Consider the following 22,138-nt stretch of genomic DNA (forward strand, 5'->3'; position numbering starts at 1 on the left):
GACACACACACACAGTGCAGTTTGTATACTCCTCCACCCCAGCGAGACAGCACAGCATCTGTTATGTAACTCATGCAAACGCTGCCAGAGTTCACCGCGAGGTTCTCAACAGAATTAGGCGGTGGACCTCAGTGTCACCTCATCCCCTCCATCTGCGAGGAGGTCTGCATTGTCAGAGACACAAAACAGGGCATCCTGGATGTTACGCAACACACTCATAACTCGGGATTTTGTAGGCTCATCCCTCTTTTCGTCTTTCTTTGTATTTGCTCCACACTTCAGGACAGAGGGCTGAAGTAAAAACTTCATTGTCTGGATCTGATTCTGTAAGACAGGGCTTTCCCCTTGAGAGTCAGCTTATGACATCGACTGTACTTTCCTCTCATCCACAGTTACATCTTCCTGTGCACGGAAAACTGAAAAAAGGGTTTTGTGTCTGTCAGGTGAAATGAATGTTCAAGTTGTTTGAATATGGCAGATGTGTTTTTAAGATCGAAATCAGAAGGTAGAAAGGACTTGTTGAAATTGCAATGGCCGTTCAGACTGGAGCATTTTATTTGTGTCTGTGCATAGGCATTGTTTTCATTTTTTGAGTTGCTGATAGACAATAGTTTTTAGCTTTTAGAATGACTCTGTGTTGAATTGAAAGTTATGCAAAAAATGAGAAACCTGAGTAGTGAATTTGAGTTTACTGCTTGAATTAAATGTGATGAGATAAAAATAAATGTACTAAAAAAATTAACAAGAAAACACTTTCTTTTTTTTCTATTCTGCTTGCAAAGTGTAGGGCGATTCACAAATTAACAATTCTTGTGATGTGGTTCTTTTTAGGGAATCACATTCATACAGCATATCAATTGTAGTCCGATTTACAAACATGTGACTTTATGAATCATATACATACAACTTGACCAGTGTATTCTCAATAAATAACAAATGACTCTTATGACTTGGTACTTTTTACTGTATCATTTATTTACAATGTGTAGTCAATAACTTATTTTTTTTAATTAATTTTTTTTATTCAGTTACTGATTCCTTTAATTAATCATTCAAAAAGGCTCACAAACTCAGTCTGTACTGAATGGATTTACTAAATAAACTTACTGAATCAGTTAAAACTGTCCTTGAATCAATATCTGGCTCACTAAACTGAAATATGCCTCACATTCTAAATTTGTTGTTGTTGTTATTGTTTACTAATATTGTAGTTTCAATATGCCAGTCAATGTAGTTTGGTCTGCAATAAGGTCTGCATCATTACAGTCTCATTTGGCTTTTATTTGGTGATTGTTTAAGGGGTTCACAGGGAAATCTGCTAACCTGTAGCCAAATAGCTATATTTTTTTGCTGTTCATGGCTCCCTAGTATCACATGTGACTCAGCTGAATGCAGGCACGGTACAAACATGATATGGAACAAGCTGAGCCGGAGACACGCCACACGGAAAGGCTCAGCTGCATGTCTTAATTTCGTATTGAGGGGTTTCATCCCAGTGCTGGGAGAGGCTGAGAAATTGTGAATAAGCGATTCCATCCCCACTGTGCTGCCTTTGTGATGTATTTGTGTTTTTTAGAAATGGAAATTAATGGTCAGATTACAGTACGGACATGCCTTTGGAAATGAACATGCCTGGGGAAAGGACTCGTCACGTTACGACAGATGTGGAAAATGCCAGAGAGCTGCTTGATTTTCCACTTTCCGAGTAGCTTGGAAAAATAATTTCTCAAAGAGACTCACAACAACAGAAAGAAAAAAATGACAATGCCATCAGAAAGTGCTTTGCGCTTGTTTGCACAAATATGTGTATTTACGTGCTTGTGCCCAGCTTTTCCATGGGTAATATTTGGTCTGGGGAAATTTCTGGCCTGTTCCTCCATTTCTGTTTCCTCAGGTGGTACCCAGAGTTTCCAAGCCTCGAACTGTTAATCAGTGTTTGTTCTCAGCTCAGGTGTGTGTGGAGACCCTAATTCCATGGCTGGGAAACTGGTGGCCTGACCCTCTATTCAGAGCAAATTAACAAAAAAAAAAAATTCATCATTCTTCACCTCACTTCCTTTGTTTCCTCACTCAAAGAAAGCTATAGAGATTTGCTCTTGCATGTGGGCAGATGTGTACGTGTGTGCGAGCGAATCAGTCACCTGCACTGTTGTGGTGTTGTATCTCCAGTCTTGTGGGAGTTGAGTTCGCACCTTTACATTACCACTTCCTCTAACGTCATTGGCACAGTTCCGGTCTCAACAGTAGTAGTCGCTGTGTGGATCTCAGCGTTGCAACCTGGTATGTCATCCAAGACTGTGCATTCATTGACTTTCTGTGATTGTAATGTTAGTGCTATCTTTTCAGTTATCTTTTAGTACCTTGAAAATCACAGGTAACATTTGTGTATTCCCTTCATGTAATATCTCCTATTTCACTCTGATTTCAGCAGCTCCTCAGAAGTCCAAAGCCACTCATTGTGTGTGCACACTTGAGGCCGTTTCAGGGATAGAGACAGGCAGATTTAGATAAGGAGACAATACATTGTTGTCTGACACTTCTCTTTCACTGGAAACCTCTTTACATCAGATCCATAGAAGCCTGTTTCTGCCTCTTGAGTAAAAAAAAAAATACAAAGGTATTTCTGACATCATTTATATCTCACAACATAACTTGTTATATCCCGGAATCACACCTTTATTTCTCCTAATTATGAATTAAATCTGACAGTTACCACTTTTTCTCATAATTGACTTTATATCTTGTAATTATGAATTTGTCTAATATTATAACTTCATATCTCAGAATTTATTTATTTTAACTTCATATCTCAGAATTTATTTATTTTAACTTCATATCTCAGATTTATTTTCTCTCATAATTGTGACTCCATATCTCATAATTGTGACTTAAATATCAATATCTTAAATTCTGCCTTTATATAAAAAAAAATATTTCTCACAAATCTTTATAAAAAAAAAGTCAAAAAATTTCTCACAATTTTGACTCAATCTCTCTTTTAATGCAATTTTCTTTCTTGTAATTATGACTTTATATCTCACAATTTGACTTCATATTTCACAATATGGCTTTATTTCTCATTTTATTTTATTTTTTTTTTATTTTTTTTATTTATTTATTTATTTTTTAACTCTGAGGGTAAAAACAGGCTTCCGTTCCATTTGTGATTCATCAAAATATTGTTGTGGCCACTCTGTCAAAAATGTTGAATAATTATTATTTAGCCACCTCTTGCACGCTGAAAAGGACCAGATGATTTGATTGCAATTATAGGTGTACATTAGGGCTGTTGCGATGAAGACATTTCCCTTGAGGTAATTTTGAGAAGCTCAATAGCAAGGTTCACGGTATTATCACCATTGTGTAGCTTTCCAGTGAACTACGGCTCTGTATATTAAGTGCTGCTCCATTTGAAAGCAGGTGATGGATATTTAGCACTAATAACACAACCAGCTTCACTAAAGAGACATGCATGACAAGCACATGCGATTAATCGTGCAGCCCTAATATATATATATATATATATATATATGTATATATATATGTATATATATATGTATATATATATGTATATGTATATATATATATGTATATATATATATATGTATGTGTTTGTATGTGCATGTGTGTGTGTGTTATGATACAATGAGGTCATATTCAGAAACCAATGAAACCAACACCAAATAGTGTTGAAACAGGAAGTGAAGTAAACAGAAGAGAACGACAAAATAATGATCCAAAAAACAGAACATAAACCTAACAAAAAGACTGTTATGCTATTATTAGCCTACGTATATGTATAACAGTTCATTCTGATCCTCGAATCTGAATGGACAAGAGACTTTCTATTGATATTCCACCTGCGCGCGTTCTAGACGGGTGGCAGTAAGTGCAGTTAGATTGTTGCGCCACAAGGTGGCAGCAAGGGACTGTCTTTGAGTGAGTCTTTAAACTGTTCATTTAACTACACGTCATCAGACATAATGAAAAGCACTGTTGAAATCATTTTAGCTTTGAGCGCCATGGTAGAAGGATCAGCTAACCGTTGCGTCGATGCTAAAACAGAGATTTGGCATTCCTTGAACATGGCACCTTTTTTTACAAATATATATGACTCGCAAGTAATCGCACATGCTCAGTACAGAGCCTTTGTATAAATCAGCATGGGACACATTATGTTATCATTACTCATTTAATATTCAGTACAGATGCACAAAGTCTAAAACTAGAAGGACATAACCCTATGAAAAAAGAAAATGCACAAAAAAATCGCGGTTGCTGCGGTTCTTGCATTCCTCTGCGGTTTGCTTGTCAATAGCTCGGTATTGCGATAGCCCTAGTGAATATTTTAAACAATTTTCTGTCTGTACAATTTTTTCCAATTTACAGGAATAAACAGACTTTCAGAAGTGACCACCAAAAATACGCATATGAAAAGACCATCTGAATGGGCATCTGAAAAGTTATCTTATATTGGCCAGCCGATGTGTCAAAGACACAAAGCCAGAGGTGAAGAGCAGCTATGTAGAGGAAATTGAGATGCTGTTATTTTACTGAAGATGCCATAATTATGATGCCACAGTGGCTTCCTCTTTTTCCTCACACAGCTGTGACAGTTCCACCCTCAGCACTTGAGCCAGACACCAAAGACTCTTTGTCTCCCTGTCAGATTCCTGGAAGTAAAGGCTTTAATCGCATTACACAGATAGACCCAATTTGTAGAAACTGCCCTTCTCTGATAAAGATCCAAGCATCAAGAATTGTTTGCAGTTGGTGTCGGTAGAGTGAGACTCTTGATTGTTTTTTCTGGTGGAAAAAGGAAATATGGCAATTCCTGGGAAAGTTGACGAGGTGTGACTCTGGCTATGTTATTGTGCATGTGGGACACAAGCTACTTTACAAGCTCTTCCCACAGCATAAAGGCAGAGTCCTGTTTTTGGAAATACAACCATGTCCTTAGGACTCAAGTGGCTCAAAATGCTCTCCCTCCCTCTCTACTTCCGCTAGATTATGTGGCCTTGAATGCCAGGCTTGACTGTAGTGGGCCACTTTAGTCCTGCACTTCAATATTAATGCATCAGGAGGCTTTCGGAGGGGCTGTTATTATCTCCCGCACATGTCCGTCTCCTGCAGAATGACAGTTAAAGGGGCAGGCGTCACAGAGCAAACAGTCTTGTGTTCTGTATAATGTGGGCCAGCCAGCAGAGCCCAGAGAAAAACTGTGGGGTGACTGATTGATATTCTTGGCCCCCAGGATCATCCCCCGTGGCCTGTATTCACTCTTAATTATATGAGTGGTTGTAGGGCAGGGCACTTTCTCTCCAGTAATAATATTATTCTATTGGGTCTTAGGGGAGAGCCGCAAAATGTCAAATTTTCTCAGTTCAGTCAATGGCTTGGTGATATTCTCTGATCATGGGTAAAATCCTCCTGTGTACAGTAGTTGAAAATGGAGCACGGTTGAGGTCGAATCAGCATATTGCTCTGTCTGCTTCTCTTTTGCAGTGTGTAAGCAACACATTTATGCATTAACCACCATCAGTTCTTCTCAGGAAACTCTTTGTCTTGAAGAAGGGCTTTCAGCAGCAGCACAGCCTCCTTGACTCTGGTGTTGGCTTAAAAACAGCTCAGTGAAGACACAGCAGAGTGGATATCGAAGGCCAGAGAATGCTATGACCACGGCACTGTTATCCCTGCAGTGGTGAATCAGCACTTCATCCCCTGGAAAAATTTTCCTCCGTGTTTGTGGTATAGCAATGCTAGATTCATGTTTCAGAAAAACAACAGGAAGTCTAATGTACTCTTTACGTTCCATAAAGTGATGTTCAAGTAGGCCCAGAACTCTTTCTTACTTTTAACAGCTGCTATACTCATTTTCTTGGAAGTGTCTCTTGCTAGAAGTGTGATCATGAGTAATAAGTGTGAGAAGGAATCTTGCATTAGTTCCTGGACTTAGAGTCACCTTTTGACCTAGACTGAAACATACATTAGTTCATTAAAAATGTCATTGGGTTTACAGAAAAGTCTTGAGCAACTTCCCTTCAGAGGGAAACTCCTTGACTTCCACGGAGGCTGCTTGTCACTCTGTAGTGTTGTGACAGTGAAGAAATTTTATTAACAAAGCACTTTTATTTACAAACCAAATAAAAATGCACCAAGCTATAGGCCTAATATAACTTACACAAAGTAAAAAAAATGAAACCCTGTGTAACCAAATAAATAAGAAACATAAGAAATAAGAAAGCTCGCAGGCATGGCATACAACTTGATGTAAATAAAAAAAATCTTACGCCATCCGCCATGTCTCACCTCACTCTTCTTGTCGGTCAGCTCGAATCACATAAATGAAATCTGACTCTTGCTACTGACCTGTGATGCGACTGCATTGAGCAGCCACGTTCAGTTTTTAATTGTAGTCTGGGTTTTTTGTAGAGATTTTTGTTACAAAAAAAAAACAGACAGTGGGGCTGTGCCACGGTGTTGCAGCTTAGCACCGGTAAGACTGTCAACACCATCTGTTGCAGCAAGCCTACTTACTGGTTTTACCAAATTCAGAATTCTAGCTAGCTATCCTTCTTTTATTCTAGCCATCTATCGCTCTATATTATATAATTACAACAGTTCCTATATCAATAGCCTAACAAATAGAATATACTATAATGTCAGCTAATGACATTATGTCTGACCAACTGTTCTGGCAGTAATGTAGCCTATTCTTTCTAGAATTACAGAAAATTGTGCTTTGCAGATGTAGAACTGATTTCTCATGGAAACCCAGCTATTAAGCTGTATTGAAATTTGACTCTTGAGTCAAAAACATTGACTCTTTGAGTTCTTTCTGATGTATGGAAGGAAATATTATATAAACATTCTTCACTTCTGAGTTGTGTAATACAGGTTTCAGGAAATTGACTGAAAGTCAGAGTTAGGTTTGAGGGGATGGAAGGAGTGGCGCCGTGTTACAAGACTGCTGCACAGGAAGTGCTGTTTACCCCCCTAGGAGAAAGCAGTGGGTTATTGGTTAGAGGATGCTACTGAAAGCAGCTGGTTTCCCACTACAGGACTATCAAAGACCATTACAGGAAGACCCGCTTCCTGCTGCAATACCTAATATCCAAGAATAAAAATGTCTAGCATCACCTCAGATAATTTAACAGGAAATCATACACTATATTACTCTCCTATTACTCTCTAGCCAACAATCTGGAATGTTGTATTTTCAATGAAAACCAGAAAGGTGGCAAATGTGTTATTTTGTGTTTCATTCTGACTGGTGCCATTGCTGATTGGGTGTTAATAGCCATTGCTGCACCAAGTCTCCGGACTCCTCAACCTTGAGTTGATATGTTTATATATGGTGGGCTTCTATAAAAGGAGTGCATGTCTCTCACAGGGTAATGGCACTGTGCGGTGGTTGTGCTGCCCGAGCCCATCAATTACACAGCCGTAAAGCTCTCATTTCAGCCCAAATAGCTGCCATTGCTGTGTCAAAGTCCCCACCAAACTGCCTGGGTACTTTTAACAACCGCCCTCCCTCTCGGCTGAAGTAAATTGGTGAAAAGGCATGTTAGAGAGAAAATGAGTGGAAACTGGACAGAAGGGGCCTGGATGTATTTTACAGACTGAGTCAGACACCAGCTCAGCGCCAGCTTCTTGACTTGTATAACAGCGTGGAGATTGGAACAGATAGAGTGAGCTTGACTCACGGTGCTATCGTGGAGAATCTGCTCTTGTTTTTCTTTAGTAGAGGAAGAAGAGAGAAGAACAGAAGGACAAGTGGGCGGACTCCCCTTACACGGCAAAAGACAGCTGAACTCAGTGACCTTGCAGTGGTCCTCGAGGAGAGGTTCTTCTTTGGCCCTTGGCCAGCGGGAAGGCTGGGATGGGGTGTTCTACATATGGGTTCCTCAAGCCATTCTCTCAGGGTGCTTGTTACGGATCTGTTACTATCACACCCAATGTAAGGTTCTCAGCTTGTGCGATATAAGTCACACTGCCCCTATTTCAATCTCAGGGTAGAATTCTCTTGGCAGCGGATGGACTCATGCTGATGCTGGCACCATTCCTTCACAGAGGCCCGCCTCTGATCTGAAAAGAGTGCTGCTTGTGAAAGGGGTGACAAGGATGGTAACTGGTCCACTCATCCCCCAATGACTTAATTGTCACTTCCCCCTTTCAGCCTAGGCCTAAAAGTCAGATGCACAGCAATGCAAAGGGCTGGAGAAGATGACACTGATTAGCTCACTCTGGGGGCGACTGTCGTGGCTTGCCCAAGATGGCCATGGCACTGTGTGTTTAATGGCCATTAAACACCATGTGGCTACAATTTGTTGCAACCCAAATCCTGTCTCCCAATGTGCTGATTACAGAGCGAAAGCCCAGCTCTTCTACACCAGCTGGATTGAGGAGATGCTCATTGTGCCTCGTTCTTGGTCATATGGTTCCGCTGACTCTTTAGATAAACAAGCAATGGAGAGACAGCACTACCTCTGGAACTTTGCCTAATTGACGGTGTGTGATTAGGGCTTTATAGCTCATCTAAATCACAATAAACTATGAGACTTAAATATTTTTGTTTCAGCTGTTTTGTTTGACTATATCACCACTAGGGGTATTTGCCTCATGATGTTTCAAATTAGTCATAAGCAATAAATCAATTTCTTGCCTTTTAAGATTGGACAACTTATAAGTCATTGAATACCAAACATAATTTTCCACAGGGGCATCTGGCTGATTCTGTTATATGTGCCATTTATTATCTTGAAATGTTTGCAAAGCATTTAATTTGTTCTGGACGTTGGAGCCATGCTATAACCGTTGCTGTACACATTTTTTTATTATTTAAAAATCTTATATACTTTATATAGAAATGTTTTGTATGTGCATTGTTGTTAAGTTGCCTCTGTATTTTACTTTTTCTTTTGTAGATACTGTTCAGATGGGAAGGTCCCATCTGGATTGACCATAAACACCATGACACTTGTGAAAGTAGTTCTTCTGTCAGAGTAAAAAGATGATCAGATGGCCAACCCACTGACCAGAAGCGAACCCTTTTTCAATCTGCTGTGAAGATCAGACATATTAGTTAAAAGCACAGATAACCAATCTTGACACTTTTATTTCAGAACTTTATACTGGCCTGTCATTGGAGCTAATTTGAGTAAAAGTCAGCATGTGCAGTCAGGAAATCCACTTAGCCCGATTTCCCGACTTTTGTGAGGGGTAACATGACACTGGACCCCAGCCGTCAGGGGAACACTCACCGCCCAACAATAAAACGTGTGACTCTGATGTCATGACCACAACTATACGCCAAATTCCTCACTGATGCACTCACCCATCAGAGGTGCTCTTTCCATGTAAACGCCCTGTAATGAAGAGGCATGGGAATCAAAGGGTGTAAGGAAGCAAAGAGAAAGATGGAGGTGGGGGGGGGGGTTGGTGGGGGATTGTGTGCATCTGGGGCTGAAGGAGAACAACAGAGCCTACTGATTTGTTTGTTTGCGCTGGGAGACATGTGATGGTTTAACGGGATCCTTTCCTTTTTTCTGCCTTCTTTTTTAAGACTAAGCCGAAGGAGGGAGCTGTCATCTTTGTTGGTAGTGTCATTTGTCAAAAGTACTTTCCAGTTTCCTTCCATAAATTTTTAAGTTGCCCCATTAAATATAAGGTAATTGCATTGTCTCTATATGGTGCCTGGAGCAACAAGTCCTATTAAAGAGACACAAAAGCAGTGAGTGTTAAGAGTATTTATTAAAAAGAATGGTATTAATTATGGAGGAGGAGGAGAGTGCGAGATGGGGAGAACTTATGATGCTGTGAGGGTCAAGATTGTGGATTTGTTCATGTAGTTGTTAATATTGCACATATCGATGACAATCCATGGACGAGGATTTGACTGGATTTGAAAAGGATGGCTTCATAGTTCATCAGTCATGCAAGAGAATGCAAAATGATACACGAGCAGAGGGAAAGGGGTTTAAAAGAGAATGAGTAAAAGAGGAAATGAGAGAAAGCGGTGAGCGCATTGGAGGTGTCAGGGTGAGGCAGGTGCTCCTGACAAAGTGCACATTGGTTCCCATGGTTGCAGGGCTGGTACGATGAGTGGCGAGTCAGAATGATGACAGCTCTTCTTGCCCCAGGGCCCTTCCTCCTCCGTGATACATTTAGGTTCTTAATGCCACCTCAAATGATCTTGCTAACTTTCCAGTATTACTCTGCATTAATTTTTTAGCACCCTGAATAATGTTGTGGAAGTGAGGCAACAGGAAGGCTCATCTCCTTGACAAATTTTACTCAAAGGATGTGGTCGCTGACCACATGCATTATTCAAGCCAGATGAGTGTAAATAAGGCTAAATGCACTGAGCTACACTGGTTGCTGGCCAGGATGTGCCCAATAAACTGCCTGTATAAATCGTTATCTGAAATTCTGTGACTCATATGCTACAGATCTCTCTAAAAATGTATATAAATTTATTTAAAAAAAAACAAATCTGTCATTGTGACTTTACGTCTTAGCATGCAACACACATTAATAATTGAACTGGAAACAAAATTTTTTAAGTGTTTTGATATTACATAAGATCCTTTTGAACAACTAGGACTTCCTCCTGGTTGATCAGGCTGCATGATTTCATTTTTTATGAGGAGTTCTCTCACTGAAGTAAATGGATTAGGGTAGAAACAGCTTGATAATAATATATCCTGTGTCAGTTCTGTAACCCTCTTTACCTTAAGACAAATAAGCAAAAAATGGCGTGAGGATGTTGGGAAGGGGGTTGGAAATGCATTTATGGCATGACATAATATGGCTCATTTTCCACTGAAATCATTTTGCTGAAATTACTCAGACCATTGAAATAGAAAATATGCATTCACTTGTCACTCTTTACATTTTAATTCACACACTGTGGAGTGGCAAAGAGCATAGTTTATGAGAGCTTTGACAAAATGTGCCACATGTCCTCAAGTACTTTCAAAGGATAATTTCCAGGGAAAAAAGTGGAGTCATATAATTACAGGCAGTTATTTATACTCTGTACATCTCCAATTCATCGCCTGTTCATTTAACTAAAAGCTCAATTTTGGGTCTCTATTTTGGATGTGTTTTTTTTTAAGACAGAGCACTCATCATTGCCCCCATCACAGCACATCTCAGTGGTAAGAATAGTCTCTCTTGTGAGTACTTGATGACCTGTTGTGGGTGAGCTCCTTTGTAAAGGGTTTTGAGCAAGCAATATAAATACTGTAGCTGGACTGCATTTCCCTAAAGCATCATAAGCCTACATAGAACATATTGGCACAAACCATTGGTTTACTAACACCAAAGTGCTGAAATCCATTTTAGCAACTAAAATATACTTGCCTAGCCGGTAAGGTTGATCATTTGTGGCTTTTTAATCAGCATGTTTTATTCTAAAGACAAATTAAACCTTACTTAATACTGTATGGTTAAAACGTTTTTAAAGTCTGGTGTCTTGATTTGGTGTGCAGTGCAATACACATGAGCCCTGGTGAAAGGTTTTGTTGTTGCGGGTGAGAGGAAGTGTTGCATGTGTTTACCCTGGGTGAGCTCCACTGCAGATTGTGATGCAACCTCACAGAAATGTCTTGTTTTTCTGGATTAGCTAAACTTGGCTTAGTGCAGCAGAGAAGCATAATGGTGTTTGTATTATCTCCAGCCCTGGGGCACATTTTAGATTGCGAGGCTGAAGAGCACAGCTTGGCTGCATTCACTATAAGGCAGGGAGCATGAAAACATGGTGAAGCATGCTTCTCTAGATGGAATTTTGGAGAGCAGGCCTAAATGGCCCTACAAAGGCCAACCAAATTGTATGACTAAGAACTAAGACCTTAACAATGTGGTCTTTGTCAGAGAGGCTTCTTCTGGCATCTTTATCTTCTCATAGTAGAATAAAAGAATGGATGTACAATGCAAAGAAATACATGAATTCGTAGTCGTATTGCACTTTGATCGTTGTTCTATTTAGGGTTAGGATTATGAATGGAACAGAACAATAGCAATATTACACTTGATTACACTATTACAGCATTAATATTTCTTTGTCCATCATAGACTGCTGCCCAAGGTTCAGTCTCGTCCAGGCACAAACAATGAAGCCATGTGGTTGTCGTTCTTTGCTATTTTTATGTCTTGAATGCCTTTTTTTGCCATTTTGGCGTCTGTGTTGTTAAAGGCAACACATTTTGTTAGAAAACTTCATTCTGGCAGATTACCAATCAATATAATTATTCCTAGTGTTTGATTACAGTCTACATGATTTTTGTAAATTTATGAAATGGCAAACAATGTAAAAGACAAGTGACATCTTGCAGATGTAAAATGAAGAAAAGGTTGATGTTTAATCAGTTTGAATCTGTACTGGCATGTCTCATAACATTTATAATATTGCGTATATTATCCCACAGACAGACTCTTCATTGCAATATGGTTTGTGCATAAACACATCAGAGATAGAGCACGATGGCTCCAAAGGGAGTGGAAATATTGTTCTAGCAGATGCTCAGTTCCAGTTTATTTATTCGATATGAAGAGCTTTAAGCTACTCTGATAGTCTCTATTTAGTTTTACATTATCATTAAATTTGTTTTCTTTCGTTGTCTCTACAGTGGTCTGCATAATCTCAGTACCCTGGCCAGGGGATCTTACTTGTCACTCCACTGCTCAGCCTTCGCCTGCCTAACCTGACTACCATAGAGGGAGCAGCATTGAGACCTTTACCCTGAGAAACAAGCAGATCCCAGACTTAAAGAGAACCTCTGGGTGAGTTCACAATATCACACCACACAAGAGCAATGAAGGGAGGCCATGAAGGAAACAGGTGTTTAACATGGACAAAGAGGAAAATTGAGGTTAGGGAGACACATGTTCCTTGGGCTGTGCATCTGGCAGGACCGTGTGCTGAGGTTGCATGCCTCACAGATGCAGTAGGAAGATAAAAGTGCATTGCTGATTATATCTGATTTACCACGGCTAATAAATATTTTGATAAGCTTAGGAGTGGAATCATATAGATTAATCAATATTTAAGAGCGCCTTTAGTAAGTTCAAAGATTTAAAAATGATATTTTGGTATTGATACCAATTTGTAGTCCTCTACATATAATTTCTTATGTCTATCTGCGACAGATAATGTACACTGAAGGCTTGTACACTGTCATTGTACACCAAACGACTGAGGATTACACAAGCCAATCCGAAGATGAACTCGCAAAGAAACATGCATCTCATTGCTAGGAGATGCATGAAAAATGAAAGCAATATGTGTTCAAAAATTGACTGAAAATATAAAACATGGCTTATATATATATATATATATATATATATATATATATATGCGTGCCTCATTTAATGCACGAGACAAAGCCAACACATATGTTGTCACTCCCCACGACTAGTTTAAAATGTTTCCATACCTCCGATTTTCCTCCAAACTTGCTCAAAGTTAATTCTCCTGTTTTAATTTTTTTCTTTGCTTCTTCAAGCTCCATGTTGCACTTAAGCTACTGAATAGTACAGCACGCACAGCAGGTGTGATGCGTCACGCATGCAAGACTGCGAGTGGACGAGACGCTGCGCATGACACGTGACGTGCTTTATAAAGGGCCCGACCCGACCCGGCCCGAGGATGGTGGCGAGCTCGGGCTCGGGCAGAGAATCTAAGCTCTACTCTGAATTTCGGCAGCTAAAGCGTCCAGACTGCAAATTGGGCCAAAAATCTTGGCAAAAGTCATGCAGTGTATTCCGGCCTTTAGGCCCTTATAGCAAGAGCAGAGATCTGAACATTAAATCTGTTCCACAGTTCTACTGTATGATATATTTGTGGATACCACAAATGCCTGTGCTTCAAAGCTTGAGCCGTGAACAGTGACAGGATTTATTTTCAATGGTGTTCAGAGTAGTGGCTAGGCTTGGGCAATAAAAAGATATTGATATTTATTGACGGTACACCATCATCAATAACAATATAATTTTTTTCCGATATATTGCATGATAGTTTAACACTTTTTTCATTTAAAGGCATGTATTATGAGCGTCAACCAGACAGCCAACACACAAACACATGCTGAAATGAGTGTCGTGCCTGTCTGCAATGAGAAGACTGTGAATCAAAAAAAGGAATATTAGTCAATTTTAAAATAAATAAAAATGCGTCAGGGAGACTTATCAGAAGCGCACGAGATGCGGTCAGGATGATGTAAGTGTCATTGTTGCATTTTAATGTTTTTGTTAGTCTATCCAGTTGAACCCACAAAATGTGCGCTGCTGTATTTGCTTTGTTTAAAGGAGTCATCAGATGCCCATTTTCTACAAATTGATATGATTCTTTAGGGTCTTAATGAAAAGACTGTAACATAGTTTGGTTAAAATTTCTCAGTGGCAGTGTCAAATACACCTTTTTTTACAGTGTTGAAAGCAGCTCTTTTCAGAGCAAGCCGTTTTGTAGCATTTTCCTTTAAATGTTAATGGGCTCTGCTGACCCTGCCCCTTTCTATTGCGAGCTGCTCTCTGAGGCACTGTTTATTTTAGTCCCATTTATCATGAAATTTGCTGATTAGCACATAATTAGGAAAGGCGATTTGCAAAGATTTACTAAAAAAAACCTTATGCTCACTTTTTTTGTTGATGAAGCTGGACCATGAATGTTTCGTGTGAAGATAGACACATTTAGGTAGGTTGGGGGTGCATTCCCTTCAGAAACAAATGTAATTCACTATGTCTTTGGCGACTAAGATGTCGGGAGTAAATGGCAACTGCTGTGTTCTAAGGTAAGATGTCATTCCAGTCTGTGTGACGTCATAAAGACAGGCATCTGAGATCAGCTCGATTTGAGAAAGGGATAAAGATTTTAGTAGATTAATTAAAAAACACTTGGTGGATTTTTATCATTATAGGGTGGTTGTGTACACACTGCCAACACACATTTCAGTTCAAACTACTTTTCAAAGTGAATGTAGCATCCGATGACCCCTTTAAGAAAGGTTATAAAACATTTTCAATATTTATCAATGCTGAAAGATATGAAACATTATATTGTGATATATTTTTAAGCTATATCTCCCAGCCCTAACCAGTGCTTTTAACTTCAGACGGTGACTAGAGCCATTTATTTGTTCTACTATAGGAGGTTAGGGCACACTTGTAGCAGATATTTCAACTCTTCCACTCAAGATCACAGATGCTCTTCCTCTTATTTTGCACCTTCTCTTTATTAATTCTTATTTTTGGCAGTGGAAATCCTTATAAGGTACACAGTTCCATTTGCTTCGGCTAGTCCTGTGCAACAGTCCTTTTTTTTATGCACTTGCATCCAGTAAGTTGTGGGGATACCTTAAAGGGACAATAAGTAACTTTTTATGTATTTTATTATCTAAAATCAATATTTTTTATTCATGAATATGCCCTCAATGGTGTACAAATACCTATGCCAATGTTTAAACTAATCCTCGTAAATGAAGAATTTATTATCTTTATATACATGGGACAGGTAGGTCGACGGAGGCTTCCATGTAGTTCCGCCATCTTGCAAAACTATAATAGCAGAGAGGGACAAAAAGTACTAAGCCAACGCGTTTCCACAACGCGTTTTCCGTCAGAGCCAGAAACGCAGGTGCAGAGCAGTGAGAGGCGCTTGAAACTGCACCGGCAAGTTTAAAAGTCTGGATTGCATTCTTATTATGGACCATACATATGCCGCGCCACAGAAGAAGAAAACATCGTCGCCAAAACGAAGTGCTATTAGAAGACATCCTGTCAAAGCTTTTTGGTACATATCGCCTACCGTCGATGCAAAGCGCATTTGAAAAAGCGAGGCGCTGGAGAGCAAAATTAGTTTGAATGCAAAATACAATTTCACCACTAGATGGGAGTAATTCCTACTTACAGCCCCTTTAAGCTTTGGGGATACCTTCATGTGGCAGAAGGGTCGACATGTGTTTAGCCTGTATTGTAATGTATTATAAAAATCGTCATCGGAGAGTGTGTGCAGAGGCTCTGTGTGAATGACCGTGTGCCTCCCATTTTTTGTGACCATACGGACAAGTATGTGAGGTCAGAAGGCTTCAAAAGCACCATTGTACATGCAAAGGCTGCGTGAAGAAGCCCGTTGCTACTAAAACCTGTCCATTCCTTCAATATAACAATATAAAGACAACCAGATGTGCAATAATTCTGGGCTTTTTTTTGTTTACATGTTTGTTGCGGAGTGGACCATCAGTGTATGCTTTTGGTAGTATACGATATAAGTACTCCACGTTTGCGCTGTCTTTGTACACGTCCGGATTGCTCATGCGGAAAGTAAAACACGGGCTTTAGTCTACAACAGGGGTGTCAAACTCAATTCCTGGAGGGCCGGAGCCCTGCAGAGTTTCATTCCAACCCTTCTCCAGTACTCCTACCATGTAGTTTTCAAATAAGTCTGAAGGACCTGATTAATTGTATCAGGTGTGTTTAATTAGGGTTGAATCTAAACTCTGCAGGGCTCCGGCCCTCTATGAATTGAGTTTGATACCACTGGTGTCCAAACCCCTTTTAAGGTAGAGTCAAGCTAAGACCACCTTTGGAGTTAGTAATTTCCCCTTGGGTTCTGTAATTTTGAATGTGAACAACTGGCCACAGGTTTTATGTTTACATGGTTCAGTCAACCTCATTAGGTTCTAATGCAGTTTAGAGGAAGTGAAAAAAAGGATATAATTTCAATGAAGCATAATGTTGTAAGTGGGGAACCAGTAAGAAAGACAATTAATCAGTGCCTCCACAGCTGCTTCCTGACATTTCTGTAAAATGTTGTGGAAAATTTAATGAAGGCTAGCTTGTAATGGTTTCAAGCTTACCCGGTGGAAAATATGACAATTTTCCATAGACAATTAAGACCAACATGAAGCCCTGTTTTTCACTTTTTTTATCCCTGTCTTTTCTTCCATAGGGCAAGGCTAAATGGAAACATGTACATTAAAACAGATACAGCTGTGGAGTCTGAAAAACCCCTAGGATTGTTGGCGCTTCACTAAACAATCTAAGCAGTGGCACCTACAGGAAGATTTAGTGTCAAATCGCATGTTCCCTCCCACAGTCCACAAGGCGGCCATTTTTTAAACACCGCCTCCAGGAATGTGTCATAAATCCATCTAATGTCCTATACATGATGCTGATGATCTTTTCCTTATCGTTTTCCTGCATTGCACCAGTCCACAAATATGCAGCTCTTGATTTGGGAGTGGGTTATTCACAGAGAATGTTTTCATCTCTGCTGTTTTAAATTATGAAGCCATCCTGTAATTACACTGCTCTGCCCCATATTGGACTGCTGGTGTGCCTCAGAGTCCCAGGCCAGACCTCTATCCCAGACTGGGGTACATTTTTCCTTCCAGACCCCGCTTTTCTCTAGTGGCCGGTCAATTCACTTATTTGATTGATAACAGTATCTTTTGCTGGGGGGATGTGTGGCAGTTAAATTAGACATGACCTCATGTTGAAAGGGGTTTATTCTCTCCTTAATAGCTGTTGTGTTTTTTATCAGCATGCAATGCCTTTTAACCTGTCACCAACAACAGCACTTCGATCATGGTACTGTCCCAATGTAGACCTCTTCTGTGACAGAAAGAAGAGGGATAGAACTGATGCTTGGTTTACTCAGGGCTTCCCATCAGACCCTTCAAATGGCTGGTGGCTTGTACAGGTGCATCTCAATAAATTAGAATGTCGTGGAAAAGTTAATTTATTTCAGTAATTCAACTCAAAAAATTGTGAAACTCGTGTATTAAATAAATTCAATACACACAGACTGAAGTAGTTTTAAGTCTTTGGTTCTTTTAATTTGATGATTTTGGCTCACATTTAGCGAAAACCCACTAATTCACTATCTCAATAAATTAGAATAATTCATAAGACCTATTAAAAAAAAATCCTTATGGAAAGTATGTTCATTTACTGTACATGTACTCAATACTTGGTAGGGTCTCCTTTTGCTTTAATTTCTGCTTCAATTCAGCGTGGCATGGAGGTGATCAGTTTGCTGCACTGCTTAGGTGGTGTGGAAGCCCAGGTTTCTTTGACCGTGGCCTTCAGCTCATCTGCATTTTTGTTCTCGTTTCTCATTTTCCTCTTGACAATACCCCATAGATTCTCTATGGGTTTCAGGTCTGGTGAGTTTGCTGGCCAGTCAAGCACAGCAACACCATTGTCATTTAACCAACTTTTAGTGCTTTTGGCAGTGTGGGCAGGTGCCAAATCCTACTGGAAAATGAAATCAGCATCTTCAAAAAGCTGGTCAGCAGAAGGAAGCATGAAGTGCTCCAAAATTTCTTGGTAAACGGGTGCAGTTACTTTGGTTTTCAAAAAACACATCGACCAACGCCAGCAGATGACATTGCACCCCAAATCATCACAGATTGTGGAAACTTAACACTGGACTTCAAGCAACTTGGGCTATGAGCTTCTCCACCTTTCATCCAGACTCTAGGACTTTGGTTTCCAAATGAAATACAAAACTGGCTCTTATCTGAAAAGAGAACTTTGGACCACTGGGCAACAGTCCAGTTCTTCTACTCCTTAGCCCAGGTAAGACACATCTGACGTTGTCTGTGGTTCAGGAGTGGCTTGACAAGAGGAATACAAAAACTGTAGCCAAATTCCTTGACGCATGCCTCATGTCCATTCCTTGTGAAGTTCATTCAAATTCTTGAATCTATCTTGCTTGACAATCCTCATAAGGCTGCAGTTCTCTCTGTTGGTTGTACATCTTTTTCTTCCACACTTTTCCCTTCCACTCAACTTTCTGTTAACATGCTTGGATACAGCACTCTTTGAACAGCCAGCTTCTTTGGCAATGAATGTTTGTGTGTCAATGATGTCAGATCAGCAGTCTTCCCCATGATTGTGTAGCCTAGTGAACCAAACTGAGAGACAGAGGCTCAGGAAACCTTTACAGGTGTTTTGAGTTGATTAGCTGATTGGCATTTCACCATATTCTAATTTGTTGATAGGTGGGCTTTGTTAAATGTGAGTCAAAATCATCACAATTAAAAGAACCAAACACTTAAACTACTTCAGTCTGTGTGCATTGAATTATTTTAATACACAAGTTTCATAATTTAAGTTGAATTACTGAAATAAATGGACTTTTCCTTGAAATTCTAATTTATTGAGATGCACCTGTAGAAATAGATATCTGTAGCTTTTTCATTATTAGGACATAAACGGTAGACATAATAACTGAGCACTATCTTAACTGAGGTTACTGTTCATCAAGATAAATTGCAACATTTCCCAAACTGAGGAGTGCTAATGTCTTATTTAATGGTTGATGTCAAGGCACAGTCAAATTTTAGCGCATAGCAATTTGTTGAGAGTGCAGCCGTCTGGAGAGATGATGTTATTTAAATAATCACCATTGATATGATTATAATGACAAGCTAATGGATAATGTGTCCTTTCCGCTGCCGTATTAATCAGAGCACGCAAGTGTTTTCTCACTCTTCTTTATGCCATGATATTGTCCTTATGAAAGAATTGCCCATCATTTCCATGAATGTGAGTCTGTTTATGCTTGATTTTTCCGGTACATTCACTCTCTTTCTCTCAATGAGTTGCTGGCATCACAGCTGCTAGATAATTACGCATTCGACCAAATGTCTTGAAGGGGTTGTATGCACCTCGTTTCCGGCTGCGCATGGATCACGGCAGCTCTGCCATCCATCTCGGCCCACACAGGCAGAGAATTGGATGGGCTGGGCTAGGTTGTGTAACTGAAGCCCCTTTTATAATGCAATTTATCAACACCATAACCCTGCATCGTATTCATGCCTTCCCCACCCACACAGGAACAGTCACCCACTCTCCTCACCCTGTCTCGAGATGGCTGTAGATGCTTCCCACGCATGCTTTCTCTCTCCAGCACACACACACAAATGCTAAGGCTCTCCTGTACCAAGTGTTAAAAATACTTCCCTTTGCATTAATGTCTTTTTCCTCTTCTCCATATAGCTTTAAAAGACTGGTTTATCTGTCAGAACTGCTGTCTTTTCATGAACTCCTATCAATCCTCCTATTTCCTAATTTCAGAAGCCTTTGAAAGCATTGTTACGATTGTTGAATAGTGAATTATGGAAGTCTGGTGTCCTTGGAATGTGATTGTGATATTGCTGATGTGTAGAACTCTCCTCCGCTGACCATCTGGACATGATTCTAGCAGGCCTGTCTCTCTGCACTGGCCTCTAACCCAGCTGGATGTGGAGCTGGATGAGTCGTGCCCAATTTTCAACTTTAGATTCTTAATGAGGAGTCAGGATGACACTCCAGGGGGCTGACTCACATACATTTTGGGTGATACATCCTCCAGTCCTGCTAACACAGACCAAAATCACACCATAAAAGTTGCTGGATGAGCAAAAGGTAAATCTTGCAGGGACCGGAGATAAACTGAAAAGACAAAAGTCCTGAGCAAGTGAAGGAAAAGGTCATGTGAGGATAGTATTAGTGTGCCATAATTCAGGATTGTCTCAGAAATGTCCTTTATTTGATTGAACAGAGAGTGCCTTTTTTCACGTAGTTATAGTAATTTAAATAAAAGAACAGCTATTGAGATCCTTCCCACATATAGTTATGGTTGCTTGAATAATTGCTTTGAATAGACATGTGCCAATTCCTTTAAAAGAAGACTTTATTGTGATTTCCTTACTTCAGTCTATTTTCAGACTTGTTCTCATCTTCTCTGTGCCAGATGATAAAGCCCAGTTGGAGTAGTAAAAGTTACCTCCATCACTAATGAGTTGGGATAGCTGGAACGAGGGCAGTGGAAAATCAACTCTGCAACCTCTCCTCCTCTACAAGAGTAGTGGTATTCGTGAACACTTGAAATTCCCTCATGGCAGTAAAGTTCCTCTTGAGACAACCAAACAAGGTGTAAGCAAAATTTAGATGCACCTCTATGCACAAGGTGCAAAATAAAGTTTGAGTAATTGACCACAATTGTTTTAACGGTAGGAATTTGTCACTATATCCTCTATAACCACTGAATTTAAACAATTAGCTTTGTGTTGAATTATTCAGTGTCTGTCCTATAAGAGACAAAAAATTGTGCCACTTGGACTCAGAGAAATGAGATCTGGGTTGTGTACCTCCCCAGCATCATAGCTGTGATGTCATGACTCATGAGGGAGCAAACAAAAGGTGGAACCCAATCTCTGGAACATACTGCCCGGTGTGCCCAGGTGCACCTCAGTGAGCTACATGATCTAGTATCACTGTTTGCATCCAAGGAGTCCATTAGCTTAAGTATGCAAACTACAGTCACATACATATCACCTAATTCTTTCTGAGTCATTTACACTACTGTAGTTGCTGATCTTTGCTTGAACCAACAGATCACACCATAAGCGGCTTTGGACCGCAAAACCATCTCTTTAAAAACTGGGGAGCGGTAAATGGACAAGCTTGACTGACTTACCCTAGTTGTATATTTCTGTAACCCTGTAAATTTAGCAGGAGTTAAGCAGCCAGGCAGCTGATAATCACAGTGTTAAAGAGCATGACTCAGAATATTTCAAGAACATACCTTGGCAAAAAAAAAAAAAAAAAATAACTTTTCCAGGTCTACTTCTGTTTTATTCTTGATTTAGTCGTTCATTTATATATTTATTTGTTAGGCATTTCCACTGCAAAATGGCTTTAAAAGTGATAGCACCTTAAAAAGACAGGGAGTCTCCCTTCAAGTGAAAAAGATATCCAAATAGCTTAGAATGTGACATAATGCTTCTCCAAATCCTTTTAGGACTGCTGCACTGTGTAGCATTCATTGACAAACAGACTTTGAGAAGACTGCTGTTAATCCTCTCACTGGAATCTGACAGCAGAACTGTAAAATGCATAATCCTTGTGTTAGATTAGGTGGTGTATTTTTATTCATGAGCAGGCATCCTTATAAAAGTTTTTATGTTCTTTATTATATATTGTGCATCCAGCATGGAGGACTTGCTATGGCCCCAGGCTAAGAACCTCCTACATTTTGTGTGGTTAAATGGGGCAGGAAAATGAGTGGGACAGCAGACAGCAGCATACTGATCTCAGCCATGCAAGGATCACAATAATCTTTGGGCATAAACAAGTTTCATAACCA

General features: G+C 39.8%; 1 protein-coding gene across 3 annotated transcripts in view; it reads left to right on the top strand.

Annotated features, from left to right (window-relative positions):
- LOC132092255 (human immunodeficiency virus type I enhancer-binding protein 2 homolog) overlaps positions 1-22,138 on the top strand; it is an 82,173-nt gene that overhangs the window by 42,605 nt on the left and 17,430 nt on the right. For all 3 annotated transcript variants that reach the window (XM_059498417.1, XM_059498415.1, XM_059498416.1), the window contains one exon: positions 12,633-12,786. The gene's annotated coding sequence lies outside the window, so the exon portion shown is untranslated. The remainder of the gene's footprint in view (positions 1-12,632; positions 12,787-22,138) is intronic.

Source organism: Carassius carassius, chromosome 18, assembly GCF_963082965.1.
Source record: "Carassius carassius chromosome 18, fCarCar2.1, whole genome shotgun sequence".
NCBI classification, from domain to species: Eukaryota; Metazoa; Chordata; class Actinopteri; order Cypriniformes; family Cyprinidae; genus Carassius; species Carassius carassius.